Source organism: Engystomops pustulosus, chromosome 2 (genome assembly GCF_040894005.1).
Source record: "Engystomops pustulosus chromosome 2, aEngPut4.maternal, whole genome shotgun sequence".
Taxonomy (NCBI): Eukaryota; Metazoa; Chordata; class Amphibia; order Anura; family Leptodactylidae; genus Engystomops; species Engystomops pustulosus.
The window spans coordinates 165,378,348-165,384,810 of record NC_092412.1 but is presented as its reverse complement, the minus strand read 5'-3'; the positions used below and the strand labels follow the sequence as shown (position 1 = coordinate 165,384,810).

General features: G+C 42.7%; 1 long non-coding RNA gene across 1 annotated transcript; it reads left to right on the top strand.

Annotated features, from left to right (window-relative positions):
* Positions 1-763: 763 nt before the first annotated feature.
* On the top strand, positions 764-5,513 carry LOC140116644 (uncharacterized). Its single transcript, XR_011852880.1, has 3 exons — positions 764-933; positions 4,068-4,205; positions 4,598-5,513. It is a non-coding gene; the product is annotated as an uncharacterized lncRNA (long non-coding RNA).
* Positions 5,514-6,463: the final 950 nt, after the last annotated feature.

The window sequence follows — 6,463 nt, the reverse complement described above, 5'->3', positions numbered from 1 at the left end:
AAGATACTCACTCCGCGGGCATACGAGGAGAAGGTCGAGTTATAATAATACCCTAGCCAGGCTTTACTCAAACATTTGCACGTCTCCTCCACAAAGTGAGTTTCCTGCAAACAGAACACTTCAGGTTGATATGACCAGCATAGATCAAAGATAGCCTTACGCTTTAACTTGTCATTGAGACCCCTCACATTCCAAGATACAATCTTAGCCATTTATATAAAGTATAGAAGAGAGAAAAAAAAAAAAAAATTTTTGCTCCAGTATATCCTAAATAACATTGTACTTATATCGTCAACCACCATATTTACCCACCCCCATCCCATACCTCCCCAAACCCTTGTCCAGGGGTTGTCCATCCCTGAACTGTTCCTGGAGCACTATACTTGCTGGAGTAGAAATGTTCCACCCGGAGCCTTCGATTTCTACCATTATCAATATTTACTCATTTGCTTATGTACGGAGAGTGCCACTACCTCGACCTTAGATTTTTAAAACTCTCTCCATCCACTCGTTTGCCTCTCCAGAATAAAAAAAAAAAATAGATTTTCCCTCGTGCATTACTTTTAGTTTTGCTGGATAAATCAATGAGTAGATGACCCCTTTTTCTCTCAATCTTTTTTCGATCCCCGCATAGCTCATCCTTTTTTTTGGATGTCCTGCGGGTAATCTGGGAATAACATAATCGGGGCATTGTTATATTGTATCTGAGGTAGGGATCTTGCACTTCTTAAAATATTGTCTCTGTCCCTTGGGGATAGGAGTCGCACCAGAACATTCCTGGGTCTGCTACCTACAGGAGGAGCTCTGGCTCCTGTGCTCGATCAACCAGGAACATCCTGGTGCGAACCTATTCTGGGAAGGTGGACTCCAGCCAATCCGAAACAAATTTAGTGACATCATTCCCTTCTGAGCCCTCCGGGAGTCCCACTATCCGTAAGTTGTTTCTCCTTGAGCGGTTTTCTAGGTCTAGGATTTTTTCCTTTAAGCCTCGTTCATTACTTTCCAATATTTTTATCTTTGAGGCTAACCCTTCGACCTTATCTTCGACATTACCCGCCCTTGTCTCAGCTTCTTCTGCACGTGTTCTAAGGTTATGTATATCTTCCCTTATAGAAGATATATCTGTTTTTAAGCCCCCAATTTCTTTTAACACGTTGCCCACCGCATTAAGGCACTGGGTCAGTTGTGAGGATATATCTCTAAGGGAGATGTCCGTATCCCGAGGTTCCTTATCCTCTAAGCTGTCCCCAACATTTGGGGCTTCTATAGCGTCCCCTTCCAACCCTTGTGGGCCTACTAACCCTTTATTTTTCTCTCCACTTTTTTTTAATTTACTCTGTGAGGTCAAGGGTGATTGAAGGTAACTATCCATTTTTCCCTCTTTTTTTTTTTCCCCCGGGGAGCACCCCACATCGGAGAGTCTAGATTTAGAAGTATTTTTCAATTGTTTTCTCCCAGCCATAGTACTTTCTCGAACCCTTGGATTACTAAGGTCCCCACTCATAAATTCCTGGTGTCTTTTCTTTTACTCTTTTAATGGCATTAATCCCTGTAGATTCCTGGGTAGAAATCTTTCTGATTCTAAGATTATTAGTCACCCCTACGTTCAAGCATTAGCAGAACTACACATTGGTGAGAAAATAAATAATCACAAATAGAGTATCGCTTCTCCCAATCGATGCTTCCTAATAGAACTTCTGGATGACAGTTGCAGAGATCCGTGAATATTTTGGATAAAACACGTCAATACCCACAATTAGGGTTAGGGAAGAAATTATTAGTGGTGCATAATAATTAGAACAGTTGGATAAGAATTCACAACCTTCTCACAATCAACCCAGGTGGTTAATATACACAAAAAGCAGGGTCCATTTAGTCCAAATGTGGAGATATCACAATGTTAAAGAGAGTTAGTTGGTAAATAACAGGTTAGCACACACAAGTTGACGACAAATATATCGCTGGTGATAATGACGCTAGAATTTGAAGCAGCTAATTCCCATATAATGCAGGCTTTTCTTTGCATAGAGTTATTATGAGCCAAGAGTAGAAAGTCAGCAATTTAATTTCTTGAGGGATGTTAAAGACAGAGTCAATAATCAGCAAGGTCAGCAGGTTAGGATTGTTATTACTGCAACTGTGTTATTTTGTGAAAGTCGCCAGCTTACTACTGTGTTAGTTGAGTAGCAAAGCAGTAAAGTCATAGGTTAGTTATAGGAAGCCAAGCATTAACCCAAGCAGTAATTCTCCCAATATTATAGAGAAGGGTAAGGCATGTCAATTATAGGAAAAAAAAACAGCTTTCCTCACCACTCCACCAGTAGTACGAAGCCGTTGATGAATAGCGACCACTGAAGACAGGTAGGATCCATAAATTTTCTGAAGGTTATATCTCTAGTCGTGGACTTTCCAGAAGCAAACTCACTCAGCGGGGGGAATCCGCAAATGATCCACAGATCCTCCAGTACTTCGGTAACGTACCCTGTACTTTGTTTACTGTAGAGTAATGCCTGGAGTCCTCCTGGACTGATCCGTTCGTTGCAGCTCTGCGGTGCATATAGCTCCTCCAAACACAGAGAACTCTGTATAAATCGCCTATCACCCGGTCACCGTTTGAGCTGGTAATACATCTAGGTGCTCTTAGGTTATCCCGTTAACTGCGGGCTACCTGTAGGGCATATGGCACCTCTCCCGTCTTCCACACGGGACCAGTGGACTCGATCCAATCCTGACGGCTCTCCTTTCAACTCTGTCATGGGTAACAGGGACAAGACGCGTGGAGGGTAACCATGTGGGCTACTAGCGGGGCATATAGCATCTCTCCGCCTACCGCGGTCTGTCCAGGCTGACCAGCTCTCCTTTCAAGCCCAGCTGAGGCACGTCTAGCGGGGGCAAGACATCGGGCTCCAGCGGCACTACTCCAGCATCGCGCGCATTCCGTCGGGTGCTCACGTACTTGCGTGGCACGCCGCGCGCGTCATGCTCCTCCCTCCAGATACCAGTCACCTACTTTCTTGATAAACAGATTGACTCAGATAGGAAACATGATTCCTTCCTGCTGGAGTTGTTGGATTTTGTCCTTAGGCATAACTATTTCACATTTGACAGGGCCTTTTACCGACATGTGTCGGGAACGGCGATGGGCGCCCGCTGTGCTCCTTCCTATGCCAACCTATTTTTGGGTTGGTGGGAGAAGACCAGCGTGCGCCCATCGCGTTTCTTTCAAACCAAGGTGACACAGTGGTTTCGTTTCATAGATGACATCATCTTTCTATGGCAGGGATCACACCAAGAGTGCTTGGAATTTGTGACAGAACTCAACAACAATACTTATAACATCTATTTGGTTCCACAGATTTCTGAAGCCACTGTTGAGTTTTTGGATCTCAAACTAACAATTCGGGACACTAAAATTGATACAACATTATTTAGGAAGAAGACTGCGACTAATAATCTACTACATTATACAAGTTTCCATCCCAAACACCAGAAAAATGGCACCCCAAAAGGTAAATTCATGAGGATCCGCAGAAATTGCAGTGATGACATGGAATTTAAAAAGCATGCCCTAGAACTCACAGAAAGACTAAAAGCGAGGGGATACCTGAAAAAAATTATTTCAAAGGCATATATGAAAGCAAAAAACTCCAAAAGAGAAGACATCTTGACACCTAAGCACAAAATACCAGAAAAGAAGGCCAGATTGATCACAACTTACAACAACCAATGGCAAGATATCTATCAGATTTTGGATAGCAACTGGAAAATTCTACTGAGTGAACCAAAATTGGAGACCTACATTGATCACCGACCAACAATTACATCCAGAAGAGCACGTAATCTAAAAGATATCCTAGTACAGAGTCATTTCAAACGTCCAACCAGTGCAACAGGAGGCACAAAATTGAAAGGCACATACGCATGTGGCAACTGTAATGTGTGCCAATATATGCTTCCAACGGAACAATTCGAAGACCCGATTGATGGTAAGAAATACCCTCTTAAACAATATATAAACTGTCGTACAAAAAATGTTATCTATGCTATCGTATGCTCTTGTCCCAAAGTTTATATTGGCCAGACTTCGCAGGAATTGCGAAAAAGGATACAAAAACACCTATCCACAATTGCTACAGCAAGACGAGACTTCCAGAAGGACTAAAGTCTTACCTCGATTGCCTCACATTTTCATGAACATCATGGAGGTAAGTGCCGTGATCTAAAAATTGTGGGCTTGGAAAAAATCTTTTCTAATATTAGAGGAGGGGACACGACCCCAAAATTATTACAAAAGGAAACAAAGTGGATATTCCAGACCCAATCCATGAACCCCAGGGGTCTGAATGAAGAATTCCTTTTTACAGGGTTTTACAAAAAATAGACAATGGGATTCATAGTGTATCATTTTGCATACAGCTAAGCACATTTTGGCTTATGATGCATTGATATGCTAATTAATATGCATAAAATATATAAAGGAACTTAACACTAATAAAAACATATTCACATCATGTTAGATGTCACTCTATTTTATTTACAAAGGTTTGGTATTTTTGCCTCCTAAAACAGGTTTGAATATTTTGATGTTTTCTTTCAGGCATCGTAACACTTGGTGGATAACACAGCACATTGGCACTTTTCTTTCCTAGAGGATCATCGGTATTTTCATCACCATCATAATCAAATAGAAGAACAAAGAAGTCAGCCCGTTTAACACAATTTCCAGCACTAGTCACTTTAATAATATAGTATATCTATATGTTTTAATGTTTAATTTATTATTGTATTAATGACAATGCATTATTCAAGCCACTATGTTATACTCTGAAGCATCCTCAATATATTGACTGTTCATAGAATGTACCCCTTGTGACATTTTTAATCAACATGACAATTTAGATCCCACAGCGCCATCCTAAATTATCCAGACTATGCATACATAACCTATGTACCGGTACTATCTTTTGTTCGTTGAGCGGCAGCTGCGGCACAACTCCCGTGGTGGAGGCGCGTCCTGCGCGTGTGCGGCCCCCCCGAAGAGGAGGTGGAGGTTTGGGGGCGTCTGCGCATGCGCGGGATTGAGACGACATCGCGAGAGGTTCGCGGCGGTCGCGGCAATGAACACAACTCAAGGTATGCACGTCACACACCGTGGACTAAACGCTAATTACTGGCCCTATATATATGATTCACAATTGCAACACCACAGCACCCCTGAGGAAGCCACGGTTGTGGCGATACGTGTGGGGCACTTCAGTCCCACACTACTCCCACTGGCAAGTCAGTATGTAAATACTATGCCTTTTTTGTGTCAGTGTTTGTGATTTTGGGCTATTTGAGTTCTTGTATTGACTTGGATTCATATTATGCATTATCACTGGCATTTGAATATGCAGTTATTTCAAACTGAATAATCTGCTTGCTATCATATCTTGAATGGGGAGAGTGTGGAAGGGCTACATATTTTGGTTGTATTGTAACCATACACTGATCACACACGTTCATGAGTACGTGTTTTTAAGTGTTTTTATGGTGTTTTTGCCTAATAAAAATGTATTACTTACTATGACATGTAGTTTATTGAATGACCACTCTGGTCTTTTTGATATACGTTGTATTTATGGTGTGGGTTCCATTTTATATGGACCAAATGATGGTACTTGCCATCCTGTAGACTTAGCAGTTCAAAACAGTGACACCAAGGTACAGTCCAAAACAGGTCTCGCCTGCGTTTATTGCAGCAGGAACAAAATAAAACAGCCTTCACATTCAGGCATCAAAACAAATAATATCCTACCTGTCTGGGTGCTAACTAAACAGAGTTTCTCTAACTCACCACTAACACAAAAGACTTTGCTGTTCCAGGCACAGAGGTCAGGGCTGTATGCTCTCCAGCCTCCTTTCAGAGAGACAACGCTCTCAGCTCTGCTCAGCAGCTTTATGCAGGCTGATTAGGCTGCTCCCATCACCTGTGTCCAAGGTGCTGGACAACACAACCTCAGCATTGGGGCCTTGTGTTCTACTGTGAACTTGAAATTCTGTAAATTAAGGAACCACCTTGTGACCCTGGCATTCCTCTCTTTAGCCTGACTCATCCAGGTGAGGGAAGAGTGATCGGTTACTAGTGCAAACTGTCGCCCTATCAAGTAATATCTCAGGGATTCCAGGGCCCACTTGATCGCCAAACACTCCCTCTCAACTATACTATAGTTCTTCTCAGGGGGTGTGAGCTTGCGGCTCAGGAATGTCACGGGATGTTCCTCACCCTCCACTACTTGGGACAGGACAGCCCCTAAGCCCACGTCAGAAGTGTCAGTCTACACAATAAAGGTCTTGGTGAAGTATGGGGTGATCAGTACCGGACCCTCACACAAAACAGTTTTAAGTCGCTGAAACGCCCCCTCAGCCTCTTCACTCCATTTTACCATCACAGACCGGTTACCCTTGGTCAGGTCAGTCAGAG